At 39.1% G+C, this 20,833-nt stretch overlaps 1 long non-coding RNA gene across 2 annotated transcripts in view; it reads right to left on the bottom strand.

The window, feature by feature from the left end:
• The window catches only part of LOC127665154 (uncharacterized), a 191,761-nt gene that overhangs the window by 5,166 nt on the left and 165,762 nt on the right, over positions 1-20,833 (bottom strand). The window contains exon 4 of one of the 2 annotated variants that reach the window (XR_007973324.1): positions 8,560-8,629. The exons of the other annotated variant lie outside the window; for it this stretch is intronic. This is a non-coding gene — a long non-coding RNA (uncharacterized LOC127665154). The remainder of the gene's footprint in view (positions 1-8,559; positions 8,630-20,833) is intronic. 2 annotated transcript variants of the gene reach the window in all.

Here is a 20,833-nt window from a genome sequence, read left to right as displayed (position 1 = left end):
CGACAATATCTTATTGTAGCCCCAGCTGACCTACATTCACTGCTTAGACAAGGCTGGTTTCAAATTCACAGACATCTGTTTGCCTTTGCCAATGCTTCTGCTTCCTGAGTACTGGGATTAAAGGCAAGTAGCACCATGCCAGCCCACCCTGTTTAGTGGTGTAAACACTGAAAAAGTGTGTATTCCTTATACCAGTATTAATTTATAGCATTAATGATCCACTGAAATGAAATATCCAAAAATGAAATGCAAAGACCATGTGGTGTATGTGTTTGAAAAGTCTTTGAATTAATACACACACACACACACACACACACACACACACGCACATGTTCCTACAGACGCACACAAACCTTCATTTCTTATCTTCATCCTATTAGGTAAAAGATGGAGTATCCATGGGAAATGGTATTTCTCTTTTTTATTCAATACACACACTCTCTCATATACACACATTAAAAAATAAAATTGGTAAACTTCATTAAAATATTTTTTCTCAAATATAAGACTCACTAGCTAAAGAGTAACTACACTACTTAAAGTACCAAATGTTGTAAAGGAGAAATTAACATTAATATTTCAAGTCTACCCCCACAAATTCTAAAACTAAATACCTTTCCTGAAACATGAAGTTCTTTAATTTAGAAGTCGAACTTCATAGGCTGCTTTATCACTTAAACTATTAATTCTAATTAAAAAGAAAAACACAATTATTCCCCCAATACCAACATAGTTTAGAAATATTTTAGTAAAGGAAATAAAAACCCACAGACATTTTTCCTCTTGGGGAGCATAGGCATTTATATAACCCACCATGGAATTATATATATGCTAATTACATGCTAATGTAAACATGAAAAAAATGTTATATGGAAATTACAAGCTGAACCAAAAACATGCAAATGCTAAAAAAAAATAAAAAGTCTACTTGAAAACAATGTCGGCCATCTTGCTTATTCATGTGTAAATATCCAATATGCTCAAGATTTTGACATCTCTATTTATCTTGGGGCTTGAATCAGCTATAAATATATGACCCTTAACTGTGTGATTGATTTGTCAAAAATTTTGGAACCCTTTGCATATGAGTCTATCTTGAAATAAATTCGGACACTTCTATGGTTCTCCATCTTGAGTAATAACTTTCCTGTGACATTCAGAAGCCCTTAACAAAGACTGTGTGTGTTATCTAACTCGTTGGTTCATCTGTTCACACTCCAAACTGTTTTTCACAGTAGAGATCACATTTTTAATCTTCCTTTGTTTGCAGCCATGTTCTCCAGTGTGCTTAAAGAATTCTGTAAAATTCTGTGGGGCTGTGGAGATGGCTCAGTTGGTAAAGTGCCTTCTGTACAAGCCGGAGAACCTGAATTCAGGTCTCTAACACATACATAAAACTCAGCTACAGCAGCAGTCCTATAATTCCAGAACTGAGGAGAAGGGGGGATGGAGACAGGCAGATCTGTGGCAGCTTCTGGCCAGTCAACCTAAGTGAGTTGATGAACTCTAAGTTCAGTGAGACTTCATCTTGAAAACAGAAGTTGGAGAAAAAAGAAAGGAAAGTTGAGGTGAACTCTGGCCTTCACATGTGCACATACAAATACATACTCATAGACATGAATACACACACATTTACACACTCTCACTCCTTCTGTGCCCGAAAGAGGTCAAAGGGAAGACCCTTTTTCCCATTACTATCCTGACACCTACAAGAAAACTTTTCTTGCCAAAATATCAGAGGAAAAGATATACAGTGTGTTCAACAGTACAAGTTTCAAGCCTTTCCTCCATGATTCTGTGCCCTCTGGCAATGAACCGGCTTCTGCATCTGGCAAACACATGGCAAAAATGAGGCCAAGTATGGCCAGTGAACATGGCCAAGTTCTTTCATTGACCCAGTAGGACTGCCAACCCTCAGTTCCAAATGACAATTCAATTTCCAAATGAAACCCTCACTTTTCTAGTAGGTATTAGTATTTGACATATAGGTATAAACAAATGTGAATCATTTGCTTAGAATTAAAAACAACATAAGCCAAAGACTAACACATGAGAGTTGCAAAAGTAGCTTAGTAAGCAAAGGTGCTTACCCCCAAGTCTAACATTCTGGGGCTATCCCCAGGCTGCACATGGTAGGAAAGAACCAGCTCCTGTATGCTATCCTCTGGCCTCGCCATATACAACCATGGCATGCATACACACAAACCACAAATGCAACACAAAAACATAAAGGATATCTATTACAGATTTATCAGTAATGATGGCAGAAATCTAACATAAGGTATATGGAAATGGGCCTGGGAAGACAATCTCACTCACACATGCAGGGATGCAGAAATTGAAGGAAAGATAGGATGATTCAATGGCTTTCAGTAGGGAAACTCTAGAGAGATGGTGAGAGGTTAGAAGTGCTTGCTACTCTTCCAAGTGACTGGAAGAACCCAGTTCCAATATTAGGGAAGTCACACCCACCTGACAATGTCTTCTTGATCCCGCCAGCATTCACACACCACACATGGTAAGCTGTTGACGGTAATTTAGAGAAATGTATGCATTATTAAGTATATTCTCTCCACACATTTGCTGTCTGCAAGCTTCTACTACTTGAGATGTGTGGATACAGACTCAGGCACTCACAGGCTCCTCACTTTCCATTAGACCATGTAATAGATCTAGAGATGTCAGGAGGAAGCCAGAAACACTCGCTGGTTTGAGTTTCAACCTAGTTCTTCAGGCTGTCAAGCTAAGAAGGGCTGATTGAGCTGTGTCTGCTACAGGTTTTACATTAGAGTGACAGCTGTTGCTTCTTGCAGCATCGCCAAACAGCTATCTTCTGACACATGTGTATCAACACACATCCACAAACAGGAAGCAACTTTTTCCTAGCTGGCACTGTCACAAAAGAAATCTACAGTCAGAATGTGAGAATAATAATGCGTTTGTAAATACAGCATGCTTTAACCCACAAAAGGAGTACACTAGAAAGAAGAAAGTTGTGTATCTGTTAAAGTACCATAAGCAACTAATAAATAAGACAACGAAGGTTGTACTTTCAGAAAACTTCCAGAATGCACATCGGAGATACATTGACAAGCTTCCTTAGGCCATCTTCTTTATTTGTTTTGCTTTCTAATAATGAAGAAGTGTTCTCATCCTATGAGAGTCTTCATCATGTCTAATAAATACACTACCTTATCCGTATAACACACCCCTGGAGCTCAGATGATTGTAAACTGTTTGCTGCACAAGTATGTGGCTCTATGTTTAGATTGCCAGCATCTGTGTTCAAAGCCAGGCACCAAAGACCTGGAGAGATGCTCAGTGATGAAAAACATGTACTGCTCTCACAGAGGACCTGGATCTAGTTGGGCAAGTCACAGTGCCTGCAATTCCAGATCCTGAGAAGCTAGCACCTCTGGCCTCCACAGTCATCTGCAGTCACATGTATATACCTCAACACACATACACACACACACACACACACAGTTAAAAATAAAACAACTAGATCGTATCTTCAAAAAATAGAAGAAAAAGTGAGGCATAAAGTATAACACATTTCTGTTTTCCCAATTTTTAGGAAGCACGATTGGGCAGATGCCTGAGGCTCACTGGGTAGCAAGCAAGGCTGAAGGAGTGAACTCCAGATACAGTCAGAGAGGCTACCTCAAAAAAAGGTGGAGAGTGATCAACAAGATGTCCGGCATCAACCTTTGGTGCAAGATAGGCATATATACACATATGCATGAATGTACTTCAACAAGCACACACATACATGCACACATATGTAGTACATGCACACACATATACTTTCTCAACTTTATAACATTACTACCCGATGCACCAATTCCCTTTGTACTCAAACACTTATGGGAAGGTGAAGATTTTTTTTTCACTGATGCATATTCTTAACTCTACACTCATTTCTGTATCCCTGAAGCCAATGGATTCTGGTTTCAATCTTCATGATTCTAGTGGAAATGCACAGATTATTTTCTTAATCCAGTGGACATCTTCTGTTCCAGTTCAACAACTCTGTTAAGTGTGATTTTAATTATATGACACTCTTTTCTAAAATCACGTACTCCTGTAGGCATTTCCATCAGAATCTGAAGAGCCCACTCTTCTGCTTTGCAACAGTTGTTTCAATATGCTCACTCTCCGACCCCTGTAGGACTGTACAAGATTAGGAGGATTCTTCCAACAGATTATCTGGGCACAAAATTCTGGTTTTCCATTCACTGGCTGGGAAACTTGGAGCCAGTCCTTTTACATCTCTGCATTTAGTCTCCAGTCCGAGAACTGGGAATCACACTAGTGATGGTCACCTGTGCCCTTGGTAATGGAATTAAGGACAGACCTCTCTGCTATGTTGATTAATTAGACACATGATGAGGTTGAGGCCTTCAAAATGGGACCCTGTCATGGATTCTGCTCTAACTGCACCTATACATCTTGGCCCAAGATTTAGTCCCACACCTTTTCTAGAATGGAAGAATTTTTTATAGCTTCTTCAAGATGTAGAGGTTTACACCAGTATCCTGCAAAAAACAAACCAAAGTTTCTTGTTCCTCCTTGAATGCTTAAAGCTTCTACCCATAGAGCAAGGAACACTGCAGAGGAAAGGGACTCGTTTTTAACATAGATCTTCCACGTAGCCCAAGCTGGCCTTGAAGTAAAAAATTCCCTTCCAGAGCCTCCCCAATGATAAAATTACAGGAACACAAAACCACATTTCCCCTTGTTCTTTTTAAAATATTTACGTTGGGAATCAATACAGTAAATTTTGTTATGTCATCCTATTTGGCATTTCCCAGTGCCTTCCTCCATTCGCTATGTGGTCCCCTCTCCCTTTCTGCTTTTATGACAGGTACATTCCATTACACTTTCTGGTCCCTGAAGTGGAGATTAAGGGCTCTTTAGAAAGTTGGTTGGATGGAATTTTGCTGGGGCAAACATGTGAAGGAATGTTTTGTTAAAGTAGACACAGGTGTGAAAGGCTAAGGTAAACACATGAAGGAATGTTTCACTGCCACAGACACAGGAGAGAGGATGTTCTGCTAAATCAAGCACGTGAAAGGACACGTGATGAAGGATTCTTTGCTAACAGCATGCATGTATTGGTCTGCCTTACATTACATAGTTGAGCTGCATTTGTAGGGACTCCACAGAGCACACCAAAATCTTCTAGTTCTTGCCACTTCCAAGGACTTGGGCTGATTGGCAGAATGATGTCAGCTAAGACAGACACATGTGCTGAGGCAAGACATGTGGAGGACACACGATGTTTGGAGGGTATAAACAGAACTTGATGGACAGTGACAGAGGCTGAGCTTTTATAGAGCCAGCTAGCTGTGCAATGTTTTTTTGTTTCGAATCTTCAGTGTGCTACGCTTTGCTGAGAGGAGCACAGCCAAGAACTTCTCCTGCTCTTCCTGCTGGTCCCTCTTAGCTGACTGAAGCCAAGGCTGAGGCATGGCTATATCCGCTCGGTCCTGTTACTGATGTATTCTAACTTGATTCTACCAAACTGGACTTCTGGTGTAACTGTGAAGTGTTTATGAGTGGATTGAGCTGCCTGCTAACCTGTGACCTGAACTGCTGATTTCCAGACAACACAGATAGAAATGGCTCCAAAGAACTTTTATAAACAGGTCCACTCCCCCCATCCCAAATCCTTTATTTTCCCACTATCTGTGGTGGGTAGTGGGCTAAAAAGGAGGTTAAAGCACTTAAGAAGGTAGAGAGTGGGAAGGACTTGGAAGGAAGAAAGGAGGAGGAGGAAAAGTGGGGCTGGATCCAGTATGAAAGGAGATGGGGGAGATGTACAGTGTCAGGAAATTGAAAAGAGATGTTATAGCAATGGGGGTTGGGGAACAGGGAACAGGGAACAGGAGTAGCCAACAAAAAGTCCCAGACACCAAGAAACAAAAGAGGCTCCCAGGAACCAACAGGGATGACATTAGGTGAAATAACCAACGAAGGTTATTTTGAGAGAGAGAGAGAAAGACAGACAGAGAGAGAGAGAGAGAGAGAGAGAGCGCCTTTAGAGACCGTATAAAGAGGTTAAGCATAGTACCTGGTTGAGGAATGGGTGCTATGCCTAACCTCTTCATATGGTTCTCAAAAACTTTAGTCCAGAATTGCTCCTGTCTTCAGGAAATACAGGGACAAATAATGTAGTAGAGACTGAAGGAAAGGCCATCCAGAGACTGCCCCACCTGGGGATTCATCCCATATGCAGCCACCAAACACAGCCACTATTGCTGATCCCAAGAAGGGATTTGCTGACAGGAATTGTGATGATATAGCTGTCTCTTGAGAAGTTCTGCTAGAGCCTGACAAAACACAGATACAGATGCTCACAGCTAACCCATGGGAATGAGCACAGGGACCCCAATGGAGGAGTTAGAGGAAGGACTGAAGGATCTGAAAAGGTTTGCAACCCCATAGGAAGAGCAACAATATCAACCAACCAGACCTCTTAGAGCTCCCAGGGACTAAACCACCAACCAAAGAGTACACATGGAGGGGGACCCATGGCTCCAGCTGTATATGTAGCAGAGGATGACTTTGTCAGACAACAATGGAGAGGGGAGGCCTTTGGTCTTGTGAAAGCTTGATGCCCCAGTGTAGGGGAATGATAGCACAGTAAGGCAGGAGATGGTGGGTGGGTGGAGGAGCACCCTCACAGAAGCAGAAGGAAGGGGGTGGGAGTGGAAATGAGGAAGGGGGATAAGATTTGAATCTAAATAAATAAAATAACCAATAAACAAATTTAAAAATAGGCATTTGAAAAAAAAATAAAATTACAGGTACCCCTCTCTCCAGTTAAGATTTCTAAGATTTCTCAACACACACACACACACACACACACACACCACACACACACACAACATCACTATTAGAGCTACCACCAACCACCAAACAATAAAATAATGAATGAATAATGATTTTTTAAAGAATGTAAATTTCTTGAATCCATAGGGATTCCCAGTTCGCATTTATGAGTCCAGTGTTAGCTATTATGAATATCGAGCAGTGGTTGAAACCCTGTGTGTTAAGCTTTGATTCATTTCCTCAGTGTCTTGGATTTCGTCACCACTTTCCTAATGAGGAAATTTTAAAACCCTAAGAGCTAAAACATGAGATTAAGTGCTTTGTAATCCATAAGCAGACTATCATCCTGAAGATGATTAAACTAGAGCCATGAGCTGTTTATGGAGGCTGTTCAATGCAAGATCATTTATATTTTCTGTGGAAGAGGCCATGGCTTCTAATCTTGCTTTGAAGAGTGGCCTCCAAAGGAGGCTGAAGAACAAGACTGGGCAAAGAAGCCAGTGTGGGGCAAAGCAGAGCTTCCCTCTTACTGTAAGGTAACGGGTGCTACTTCAAACCTTAAGCTCACTGTATCCCTTCACCCCATGGCTAAGGGGAGCTAGCTAACTAGGACTGGAGTGTTCCAGCAGTCACAAGGAGACAGCTTCAAGTGGCCACTATTCAAACCATCAAAGAATATACCTGACTAGATCCTGGGGTACATCTCAAGCTGAAATTCTGGTAGTGGGATCCATGTTGATAACTACTAGGGTTAGGGCACAGCACACACCATTGACAAGTTTCTTTCCCTTCCTAAGATTCCTTTAAAAGAAAGAATAGATAAAGTTGGTTTCAAGGAAACCACAGGTATAGACTGAGAAAAGGAAGGGGCAGTGGGAACTTTGGATTCCTGTCAAATTTCTAAGGCAGTAAACAAATGAAGAGGTTAAACTAAAATAAGACAAATGTACACACATTATCTCACTTGTGAATATAAGCACAATTAAAAATGTAAATCTTTTAACTTATGGAAGAAAACTGAAACACAGATTAAAAAATATAGCCTGATGAAGTGTGGGAAGGTGAGAATCCATTTGGTAATTTAGGTAAACTATCCTCTAAGACTTGGTTATAGTCTAGAATGTAAAGATCTCATATATATGTGATACATATGCAATATTTATCATACATATTTATATATTTATCATATATATGACTTTATGATATATATTTATCACATATATTACCTTTAAATTCTATATAGATAATCTATCTATACTATATATACATATATATGTATATATATTCCATGCAACGAAATACAAATATAATGCATTTAAATACAATCACCAGAGCTACTCATATCATTTGGTGCATTGTAATTTGTTACATATTTTTAAAAGCAACCTGAACATCCTAGAACTAAGAAATGCTACATGTTGGAACACTGCATACCAGAGCTCAGTACTTCAGCTGAATTCAATGGCATGGTAAATGGGTGGTGACCAGCATTGCCATGATTCAACCTTTTTGGGGGATATTCTTTTAGACATTTGTAGTTATACATTGCTTACATAAACTTCCTTAGTTCTTCGTCAAAACTGAGACAAAGCACCACCAAGTATCAAATAAAAATGCACCAAAAGTCAGATCAAAAGAAAATGAACAAACCAAAATAATAAAATGCCAGCTTCAGTCCTGACCCCTGATGGCCTTTTACTCACGGTCACTGCCAGCACTTACCCTCCATTACAGAGATTCTCCAGCACATCTGTTTACTCCACTCTGGATTCTAGCTACAATGAAGTGTCACCTGCCAAGCAGAAAATTGAAGTAGCACACATATAAAATAAATACATTTAAAAGCTGTGCAGCAAAAGCGAAATAATATTTTTAGACAGACACTCTTGCCCCTTCAAGAAACATTAATTCTCCCAGCGACTACCCTGTAATGCAACGGTCACCTGGCAATTACACTTGCTATATAGCTAGGACATCATCAATAGCCCACTCATTTCATTGTGCAATGCATTTAAGAATTCCAGAATATGAAAATGTCCAGAAAGTTAAAGAAGAACACACATCCTACCACTGTGTGGCTGCACATCTATTTTGCTTTGCCCCATGATTCTATGCACATGATTTCTAGAGAAAGTGAGCTACCCTGGAGGAAAAGGAAAATACCCATAAGACTGTGGTACTTCCCTAATTATGCAGCTAGGTTGCTGGCGAACAGCTGACTCTGGGGTCCTGAAGATCCAGCACACAATGAAGTGGCAAGAACATTTCCCACCAAGTTCTTTTTATAGACTCACTAGGTGCCGCCACATAAATGGATAGCGATCACCATTAACTACTCACAATGGCTGATAACTGGCCCAGCTCCGCATTAATTCGGGCTGCGGCTTAAATGCCAAATGCAGTGATGAAGCCCACAAGCTGAGAGGACAAACTGACAGTCCCTGACAGCTCATGCCTGGGCCAAGCTCTGAACCACAAAACAGGGCAAAACTCCCATCTGCTGTCCATCTGCCATCCTGCCCCTATCAAGAAAGGTTATACCACAAGCTGCAGACAGATGGGCTTTTGCAAAGATCTATTAGGTGGGGGGAAAGACAGTCTGAGATGATTAGAATAATGACCTTTGGTTGAACACAGAAATCCCAGGAGTAATGAAAATTATACACAAATCCAAGGCTTTTTAATTGTATAAAACAGATATTGCCTCTTCTGCCACCCATGTAAATAAATGGTGTTTGTCCTCCACGCACTGAGTACGTCTGTCTACCAAAGATGATGATGTAAGAGTGAGTGTGTGAACATGTGGATATTATCCTCACTTGAAGTTGTTTTTCTCAATGACACATCAGTGCCTTTTAACAATGTTATTAAACGAATAAAACAGAAATGTGTTGTAAGTTTCTGATGGTGTGCATTTTCATCAGATTCTTATTCTATATAAACAGGAAATTGGGATAAGTCAGTTCATGTATTAAACAAAAGCCTTATGACAAAGTGGGAACTGCAAACTTTTTTGCTAAAGCAAAGCATGTGTTTTGTTTCCATAGCAAAGGAAAAACAAACAAACAAACAAACAACAACAAGAAGCCTTTCCCTGGGCACATCCATACACAAGACAAAAGACAGATGCGTGGTGCATTCAACATACAATCTATATACCACTGGACCACGCAAAATGCTGGATGTTGGAGAGAGACAGAGGAAGACATAGATGGGCGTCGTGTTTATGGAGACTCAGTTCATGGGAACATTTATGTGAGCAGTCAGGAGAAAGGACCTAGAAGCCTGTGACTGGGCCTGCAGTTGAAATGATTGCCTCAAACTGCTCATAAAACGCACAAAGTTTACATGTGAGGTGTGTTTTCATTTTCTCATATTTAATATTTTTAAAGTTGTTAAATTTTCTTGACAGTTTATGTGGGACAAACCAATATGGCTTTTCCACATTTAGAAGAAAGACAAGGCCTATTGACTCAACTGAGCACTCCCCAGCGATGGGAGGAAAAAGATCTCTAGCACATAGAGATCTAGCTAGCAAAAGATACCACTGCAAGAACACTCTGAGGGATTCCATGCATAAGAACATGGACAGCAGGCTACTTGACTTGCCAATCAGAGCACGTTAGCTCTGGGAGATGAAGGTCAGTGGTCAGAACAGAAAGGAAAGGAGGCCTTTTGAGTACAATGGAGATTGTTTTACATCTTGAATTGTGAAAAATGCGTACATATGAGAAAGTCATTAAATTGTAAGATTTGTACATTTCTCTGAATGCAAGTTTATACGTAGATTTCCAAACGATAACACATTGAGTGTGCTGTGATAAAATTGATCAGGTATTTTTAAAACCTCGTAACTGTGTAACGCAATTATCTACTAAAACGGGGCAACATTTTACAAGTGATTTCAGAAAAGTGCTATTTTTGTACCCATAATTTCAAGGGTCAAACAAGAATAATCAGTGCTCGGAAAGTACCCATGAGCAACTCTTTCATCGGAGCTGTAATGTGCTCCTTATCTAAGCCATATTTAAGCAACTTAATCGAGTTCAGGGTCAGAGGGTATCTGAGGTCTATGGGAACTCTCAATCTCAGCCTCTATCTCACAGCACACATCCTTCATTTCTTAAAGAACAATTTAACTTCACTGTTACGTCGAATGACCGTGCTGCCCCCGCTCGTCACATCCTTGAGAAGCAATGGTCACTACCTCTCCCCAAATGCAGAAAGGCAAAGTTGACACCAGCCACTGATTATTCTGAAGGAAGAGAACAACTACACCACTTTCAAGACTTGCATCCTTCAGAAACAGTAGTTTATTTTTGACTTTTCTATCTTATCTTTATATAAATCCAATTGCATAAAGAAGCTATCAGTGACGGAATATGTTCTTTGTAAACAGTAACAGTATCACTATTAGCTTTTAAGTTAGTTTTTTCCCCCAACTAAAACATATTTGAATCAGCACAAACAATCTCCAGGGACTAGCTAAACGCTGCAGCAATATCAGTTTCATCAATGTACAGCTTGATTCTGATGGCTTCCATTATTTCACATAAAGTCAGCTTTTATTTCTCTTATTAAGTGGAGGGCCAGAATTGTAGACCAAGAGGAACAAGCAAGAGAGTTTAGCTAGCATTAGGAACACCCTGGGTTTAAAACTGAGAACTATAAAAACAAATCATATTCAGAAGGAAGGAGGACACCCCAGCATACTTGAAGCCTCTGAAAAAGTAGGTGAAAAGTGTAATCAGAATATAAATCCTAAAGTAAATCAGTACCACAGATCCTGTCTTTGATTCTGTGCATGTGATATGTGTGTAAAATGGAAATTATTTACAATAACTTTTGTCCTTCTTTGAATAATTTACTCATGCAAGAAAAACTTCCTCTGTCACATGACCTGGTTAACTTGGAAAACAGACTGTAGACCTTGACCTGTAGGCAATTTTCTTATAGCACAGTATGACTAAAGCTCAGTTGTGGTAGAGGAAGCTTCCTGCAGTTCATGTTTCACAAAGATTAGAAGGAAAGGTTTCTATGTGTTTTCATAGCAGCAGAAGGTGCTAGGCAGGCCACAGGAGGAGACAGTGAACTATGGTGCTACCCAGCAGTGAATTCCAAATGTTTGCCAGGAAAGAAGTACTACTGGCTCAATGGTGGCATGAAGGTTATGGGGGTAACTACTACTTACTGGATTTGAAGCCTTCTCCAGAGGAGGGAATTCATGCCTGGGACTGCAAACCTGGCCAAAAGCCCATGTCTCTAGACAATACAGGAAAATATACTAGCGTTGTTTTGCTAAATGAATATGTCGATAAACTACCCTCTAAATATGTTTAGACTTATAGATCAGTGCTGTTCTCAACCCCTTCCCAAGGTTCTAAGAACACCAAAAAACAGAGGATTGGAAAGAATGTGAAGAGTGGACAACGGAGAGAATTATGAAATGGTGTCCTCCAGACGTGGCATGGGTATTTGACTCACAACCCTCAGTTATGGATCTTTCTACAACACAAGATAAAGCAAACGTGGTCACTCAACAGTCTGAAAAGCAGCACCAATTGAACTCAATGTATTGCATTAATTTTTAAAAGGACAGGACTAAAGGGGTGGGGGGACTAGAGGAGTGGGAGGGGGAGTTGTGGGTGGGTATGATCAGGATACAGAGCATATGTGAGTGAAATTGTCAAAGAACATATAACAGATATCAAAGACAAAAAATAAATTAATAAAAAGAGGAGTCTGTGTGTCTGAGAAAAAAAAAACCATTAGAGATGTCACAGAAACAGGCAGATGACAGGAGTCAAACCTAAAGAGACACAGAGCATTGTATTTCTTGCTTCACGTTTTTTTGTTTGTTTGTTTAACAATTTTTATGATTTATTTATTTCTATTTTATGTGCATTGGTGTTTTGCTGGCATGTATGTCTGTGTGAGGGTGTTGGATCCCCTAAAGCTGGAGATATGAACAGTTGTGAGCTGCCACGCGGATGCTAGGAACTGAAGCCAGGACCTCTGGAAGAGCAGCTGGCACTCTTAACTCCGGAGTCACCTCTTTAGTGTCCCCCCCACATTCACATTTTAGTTCACATTTTTTTCTTCTGAAAAGTGGTAAGGTCCCTGGAGATGCCCCAAAACTACAAAATAAACCCAGAGGAACCACCAAGAGGAGCTTGGAATAACCCAAGATTTGGAAAGAATCTTAGGATATTATGGGATGGATCCATAATTCTGTGAATGAGTCTCATATGTATCAGATGGATTCCTCAGCTGGGTGTAGATCAACCCAGTCCCCAAAGTGTTGAAAAGTGAAGAGAGATTCTAGCCTTTTCTATCTCTCTCTCTCTCATTCTAAACCACAAATTTGTTCATGTGCAGGAGAACCCAACCAGGATAGCAAGATCAGAGAGTCATAAACTGCGGACTGAGCAGTCTAAAGCAAAGTGTCTTGACTCTTTTAAAAAAAAATGTCATTCTCTAAACTACTAAAATGGGAATCTCCTTACAAGCACCAGACAACAGCGTATCCACAGGCTCAATAAAAACATCCAAAACCACTTAGTATACAAAGGTATAGGAAAATACTAATTTTCAAGGAAAAACTACAATATGACCTGATGGTTGAGCTGGCAAAGATTTCTAAAGAGCTATATTCCATGAATAAACAAAAATACTCTTAAGTGAAAATATACAAGCTTTCACTGTAGAGTAAGCTGTAAGAAATTTCTAGGAATAAAAGATACAAAAGGTGAAATGAAATCTCAGTGGGGAAATAACAAGCAACATGAAAACAGTGGAGAAAGATTACATATAGATTACCAGGTATTGCCTGAGCTGAAGAAAAAATAGTCCAAGTGAAGCCAAAGGGACATTAACAAATTCTCACAGACCTCAGAGCAATCTCAAAGGTCTTTAGCATATAACTGGATTATGAGAAAAACAGGAGAACTTGACACGGAAACAAATTTCTCAATAATGCCTAACACATTACCATATTGGACCCAAAATAAATTTACAGGATTAAGAAGCTCAGCGTTCTACAACTTTGGAGTACTTGCTTCTAGCTTTATCAATTAACTGGAAAAAACAAAAACAAAAAAATCAGACTCTGGAAAACTAGTTAAAAGAAGTATGTGGTCTATTATATACAAAACAGTGGGTCAAAATATTCAAGTATTTGAATGGAGACCTAAGGGTATAAGACATAAAAGTGGAAAAGTAGCCACGTAGAATTTTATCACTTCTGAAAATACCCTAGGATTTCAACTGAAATACATGTGCTTTCAGGTAAAGTACAAGTAAGAGAATGCATTCCAGAGACACAGTTGGTAAGATCATTATTGGGGTTTCCTCATGCTGAAAGATCGCAAGGTCAGAGTGAATCACACATCTTCAGGAACAATGGACAAGCAAATGCAATGAGAAGGTGTTAATGAAATCACCATTTATAGCATTTACATTTGCTGTCTAGTGGAATTTCTAGTGTATGCATTTGTAGTAACTAGATTCCAACCCTTGAGAGTCGCTCTCGAATAGCACCACCCTTTGGGGATCAAGCGCATGAGCCTATGGAGGCTATTTTATATCCATACTATAATGATTAATGGCTAAGAATCTATTATAAATAGTGAAAAGAAGGAAAAAATTAAACTCAGTGTAGAAGGAAGAGGGTATTTAAAATGCCAGCAATCAATGACAGGTTAAAAATTAAAGTTATCTACAAAGACAAACCACACTGTCAAAGTAAGCTGAAATATTGCAGGAGAGATGATGCAGGCCCTCAACACAAGGCAGCAAGAATGGATAAGAATTAATATTGCCAATATTACAATTAATAAAAAGATTTATTTTATTTTTATAGCGTGTGTGTGTGTGTGTGTGTGCATGCATGTGCACGTGTGCGCATTTAAGTACTTTCTTCCTTTCATATTGCAATCTCAACCTATCACCGAAAGCTTGGAGGTACTGGTCTTCATGATGGAAGGGCAAAGAATCTGGCTTCTCATAGAAGTCACGGGAAGACGGTATCCGCAGTGGCAGTAAGGGTAGCAATGCTCACAGCAGCAAGAAGATGGATGCTCTCACCAGCAAGGGGTAGAGATGAGAAGACATAAAACAATAGGTCTCCTCTTTGACTTTACAGTATCTGGAGAGGGTGCCTCCTACCCTGGGGAAGGGCTTTCCCAGCTTAGCTAATCTCTTCAAGAAAAACTGACAGATACATCAGAAGTGAGTCTATTAGTTGATTCAAGATCCAGTCAAACTGACAACCAACATTAACTATCACTCGCTATGAGCCAAATCTAGTATAAGACATGTGACATGTTCGCTCTCTCTCTCTCTTTCTCTCTCTCTCTCTCTCTCTCTCTCTCTCTCTCTCTCTCTCTCTCTCTCTCTCTCTCTCTCTCTCTCTCAGAATATCAGAATAGCAAAGAAAGGAACTTGCCCTAGATGCCTATCAAGAGAAAAATGGATAATGAAAATGCACGTTGTAAAGATGGAATTAGACTCCATTGTATATATATACCACATTTTTTGCATCCACTCTTCTGTTGAGGGATATCTGGGTTCTTTCCAGCTTCTGGCAATTATAAATAGGGCTGCTATGAACATAGTGGAGCATGTATCCTTATTACATGCTGGGGAATCTTCTGGGTATATGCCCAGGAGTGGTATAGCAGGATCTTCTGGAAGTGAGGTGCCCAGTTTTCGGAGGAACCACCAGACTGATTTCCAGAGTGCTTGTACTAATTTGCAACCCCACCAGCAGTGGAGGAGTGTTCCTCTTTTTCCACATCCTCGCCAACATCTGCTGTCTCCTGAACTTTTAATCTTAGCCATTCTCACTGGTGTAAGGTGAAATCTCAGGGTTGTTTTGATTTGCATTTCCCTATTGGCTAATGAAGTTGAGCATTTTTTAAGATACTTCTCCACCATCTGGAAGTTCTTCAGGTGAAAATTCTTTGTTTAACTCTGTACTACATGTTTTAATAGGGTTATTTGGTTTTTCTGGAGTCTAACTTCTTGAGTTCTTTATATATATTGGATATTAGCCCTCTATCTGATGTAGGGTTGGTGAAGATCTTTTACCAATTTGTTGGTTGCCGATTTGCCCTTTTGACGGTGTCCTTTGCCTTACAGAAACTTTGTAATTTTATGAGGTCCCATTTGTCAATTCTTGATCTTAGAGCATAAGCTATTGGTATTCTGTTCAGGAACTTTCCCTCTGTACTGATGTCCTCAAGGGTCTTCCCCAGTTTCTTTCTATTAGCTTCAGAGTGTCTGGCTTTATGTGGAGGTCCTTGATCCATTTGGAGTTGAGCTTAGTACAAGGAGACAAGGATGGATCAATTCCCATTCTTCTGCATGCTAACCTCCAGTTGAACCAGCACCATTTGTTGACCTCCAGTTGAACCAGCACTATCTTTTTTCCATTGGATGTTTTCAGCCCCTTTGTCAAGGATCAAGTGGCCATAGGTGTGTGGGTTCATTTCTGGATCTTCAATCCTGTTCCACCTGCCTGTCACTGTACCAATACCATGCAGTTTTTAACACTATTGCTCTGTAGTATGGCTTGAGATCAGGGATAGTGATACCCCCAGAATTTCGTTTATTGTTGAGAATAGTTTTAGCTATCCTGGGTTTTTTTGTTATTCCAGATGAATTTGAGGATTGCTCTTTCTAACTCTGTGAAGAATTGAGTTGGGATTTTGATGGGTATTGTGTTGAATCTGTATATTACTTTTGGCAAAATAGCCATTTTAACTATATTAATCTTGACGATCCATGAGCATGGGAGGTTTTTCCATTTTTTGAGGTCTTCTTCCATTTCCTTCTTCATAGTCTTGAAGTTCTTGTCATACAGATCTTTCACATGTTTGGTAAGAGTCACCCCAAGGTACTTTATACTGCTTGTGACTATTGTGAAGGGGGTCAATTCCCTAATTTCTTTCTCAGCCTGCTTATCCTTTGAGTATAGGAAGGCAACTAATTTGCTTGAGTTGATTTTATAACCTGCCACTTTGCTGAAGTTGTTTATCAGCTATTGGAGTTCTCTAGTGGAGTTTTTTGGGTCACTTGGGTAGACTATCATATCATCTGCAAATAATGATAGTTTGACTTCTTCCTTTCCAATTTGTATCCCTTTGACCTCCTTATGTTGTCGAATTGCCCGAGCTAGTACCTCAAGTACAATATTGAAAATATAAGGAGAAAGGGGGCAGTCTTGTCTAGTCCGATTTTAGTGGGATTGCTTCAAGTTTCTCTCCATTTAGTTTGATGCTGGCTACCGGTTTGCTGTATATTGCTTTTACTATGTTTAGGTATGGGCCTTGAATCCCTGTTCTTTCCAAGACTTTAAGCATGAAAGAATGCTGAATTTTGTCAAATGCTTTTTCAGCATCCAATGAAACAACCGTGTGGTTTTTTTCTTTGAGTTTGTTTATGTAGTGGATTGCATTGATGGATTTCCGTATATTGAACCAACCCTGCATCCCCGGGATAAAGCCTACCTGATCATGGTGGATGATCGCTTTTTACCGTTCTTGGATTCAGTTGGCAATAATTTTATTGAGTATTTTTGCAAGGATGTTCATAAGGGAAATTGGTCTGAAGTTTTGTTTCTTTGTTGGATCTTTGTGTGGTTTTGGTATCAGCGTAATTGTGGCTTCGTAGAAGGAATTGTGTAGTGTTCCTTCTGTTTCTATTTTGTTGAATAGTTTGAAGAGTATTGGTGTTAGGTCTTCTTTGAAGGTCTGATAGAATTCTGCACTGAAACCATCTGGTCCTGTGCTTTTTTTTGGTTGGAAGACTTTCTATGACCCCTGCTATTTCTTTAGGGGTTATGGGACTGTTTAGATGATCTATTTGGTCCTGATTTAATTTTGGTATTTGGTATCTGTCAAGGAAATTGTCCATTTCCTCCAGATTCTCCAGTTGTGTTGAGTATAGGCTTTTGTAGTAGGATCTGATGATTTTTTGAATTTCCTCAGTTTCTGTTGTTATATGCCCCTTTTCATTTCTAATTTTGTTAATTTGGATACTTTCTCTGTGCCCTTTGGTCAGTCTAGCTAAGGGTTTATCTATCTTGTTGATTTTCTCAAAGAACCAGCTCCTGGATTCGTTGATTTTTTGTATGGTTCTCTTTGTTTCCAGTTGATTGATTTCAGCCCTGAGTTTGCTGTTCAGCCTCCATGTGTATGTGGGCTTTCTGTTGTTTTTGTTGCTATTGAAAACCACTCTTACTCCATAGTGATCCGATAGGAAGCATGGGATTAGTTCGATCTTCTTGTATTTGTTGAGGTCTGTCTTGTGACCAATTATATGGTCGATTTTGGAGAAGGTACCATGAGGTGCTGAGAAAAAGGTATATTCTTTTGCTTTAGGGTGACATGTTCTATAAATATCAGTCAAATCCAATTGGTCCAAAGCTTCAATTAGTTTACTGTGTCCCTGTTTAGTTTCTGTCTTCCTGATCGGTCCATTGAGTAGAGTGGGGTGTTGTGTTAGGTGAAATGTGTGCTTTGAGGTTTAGTAAAGTTTCTTTTATGAATGAGGATGCCCTTGCATTTGGAGCATAGATGTTCAGAATTGAAAGTTCTTCTTGGTGGATTTTTCCTTTGACCAGCAAGAAGTGTCCCTCAGTGTCTCTTTTGATGACTTTAGGTTAAAAGTCAATTTTGTCTGATATTAGAATGGCTACTCCGGCTCGTTTCCCAAGACCATTGGCTTGTAAAATTGTCTTCCAGCCTCTTACTCTAAGGTAGTTTTTGTCTTTGACATTTAGGTGTGTTTCCTGTATGCAGCAAAATGTAGGGTCCTGTTTCCTTATCCAGTCTGTTAGTCTATGTCTTTTTATTGGGGAATTGAGTCCATTGATGTTAAGAGATATTAAGGAATAATGATTATTACTTCCTGTCGTTTTTGATGTTATTTTTATGTTTGAGTGGTTATTGTCTTTTGGGTTTGATGAAGGAAGGTTACTATCTTGCTTTTTCTAGGGTGTAGTTTCCCTCCTTCTATTGGAGTTTTCCTCTTATTATTCTTTGCAGAGCTGAGTTTGTGGAAAGATATTGTGTAAATTTGGTTTTGTCATGGAATGTCTTGGTTTCTCCATCTATTGTGATTGAGAGTTTTGCTGGGTATAGTAGTCTTGGCTGACATTTGTGTTCTCTTAGAGTCTGCATGAGATCTGCCCAGGATCTTCTAGCTTTCATGGTCTCTGGTGAGAAGTCTGGTGTGATTCTGATAGGTCTTCATTTATATGTTACTTGGCCTTTTTCTCTTACTGCCTTTAATATTCTTTCTTTGTTTAGTGCATTTGGGGTTTTAATTATGTGGCGAGAGTATTTCTGCTCAGGTCCAGTCTGTTTGGAGTTCTGTAGGCTTCTTGTATATTCATAGGCATCTCTCTCTTTAAATTGGGAAAGTTTTCTTCCATAATTTTGTTGAAGGTATTTGCTGGCCCTTTCAGTTGTAAATCTTTACTCTCATCTATACCTATAATCCTTAGGTTTGGTCTTCTCACTGTTTTAGTCCTCACAGCTTCCTCAGAAGTCTGGAAGACACATAATATAATTCCTCCAACTCCATTCCTGGTCAAGGCCATTGTGATATTATAGCACCTTCTACATTGCTGTGTGCATCTTACACCTAATTTTTTCATAAAATGTACAAATAACAAAACCCTGGTGGAGCTTCAGCTGTGATGACATTAACTCTACAGATGAATCAAAAAACAAATGACAATCCAATCTCCATGCAGCATCTCTTTTTATATAATATGATAATTTAAATAACTGCAGAAAATATTTAATTTATGTGGATGTTTTCCCATGTATTTATTTTTTTAAAAGTATTTCTAGATATTTTTGTTTTACCATGCTACTATACAAGAAAATGTATCATTTGTCTTCCTCTTTCTACTATCATGTAAAATACATTTTATGCACATACCAACAGAATATCCTACAATCCTATTCAGCTTATTAGATCCTATGTTTTTGAAACACTTTAGGAGAGTATATACATTTAAACATGTCATCCACAAACAACACCTACAACTGTAGCTTTATTGTTCTTCCAGTAAATATTTTTACTTAACATACTTATTGCATTAGCTGTGACCTCTAAGAAATACTCTTTAGAGAAGCAGAGAGTCGGTATCAGTGTCACGTTAGGGAAGAATATGTCCCTTTCCTTACTATGATGCCAGCTATAAGTTATTCAGTTTCATTGTATCAAACTAGAGGTCTCTGCTACTCATAGTTATTTATATTTTATTATAAAACCATGTACTAAAAGAGGCAGCTGAGTATACACAAAGCTCTGGATTCAATCTTTAGCACAGCAAAAAACAAGCAATGGTACAGCACTTGGGAGGAGAAGGCAAAATGTCCACTAGTTCAAAGGGGTTCTTAACTATTTAAGGAGTTTTAAGCTTGCCTGAGACACATAAGATATTGTCACAAAAAATTTGTTGTTGACAGTTTTTATGTGTTGTTTAAATCATATTTTTCCTAATGTATTATATGTTTAATAAATTGCATTGATAAATTTTTCAGGGTTTTACTTCACGTCCCAAGGACAATTCCAGCCTGTCTGTGACACATTCTCACACTGTGAATTTTTTTCATCGTATTTTGTTAGAATGTCTACTTTTTGAAATGTTCTCATTCTTTTATATATGTGAATTATAACTGTTTAATAAAAATTACATCTTCTCCCTTTATTTTCTAAGAGATGTTTGCACACAATCATTGCCATCTTCTTTTCTATTGTTGCTTGAATTGATCAGGCTAAGCAGGAAGGACATGCCTATTTTTGATAGGAAGCCAGGTTTGCAATACTTTGACATAATATTAAAAATAAAAACCAATAAAAATAAATTAATGTGAAAATTAAAATGTTTGGTGCATAATGGTTATTGTCAGCAGTAAAAAGGCAGAATGGGAAAAAAACACTTGCCAATCTCATACCCTAGAAAAGGCATATACAG

Source organism: Apodemus sylvaticus, chromosome 14, assembly GCF_947179515.1.
Source record: "Apodemus sylvaticus chromosome 14, mApoSyl1.1, whole genome shotgun sequence".
Lineage (NCBI taxonomy): Eukaryota > Metazoa > Chordata > Mammalia > Rodentia > Muridae > Apodemus > Apodemus sylvaticus.
Note: the sequence above shows the minus strand (reverse complement) of the source record. Positions and strands in the feature narration are given on the sequence as shown.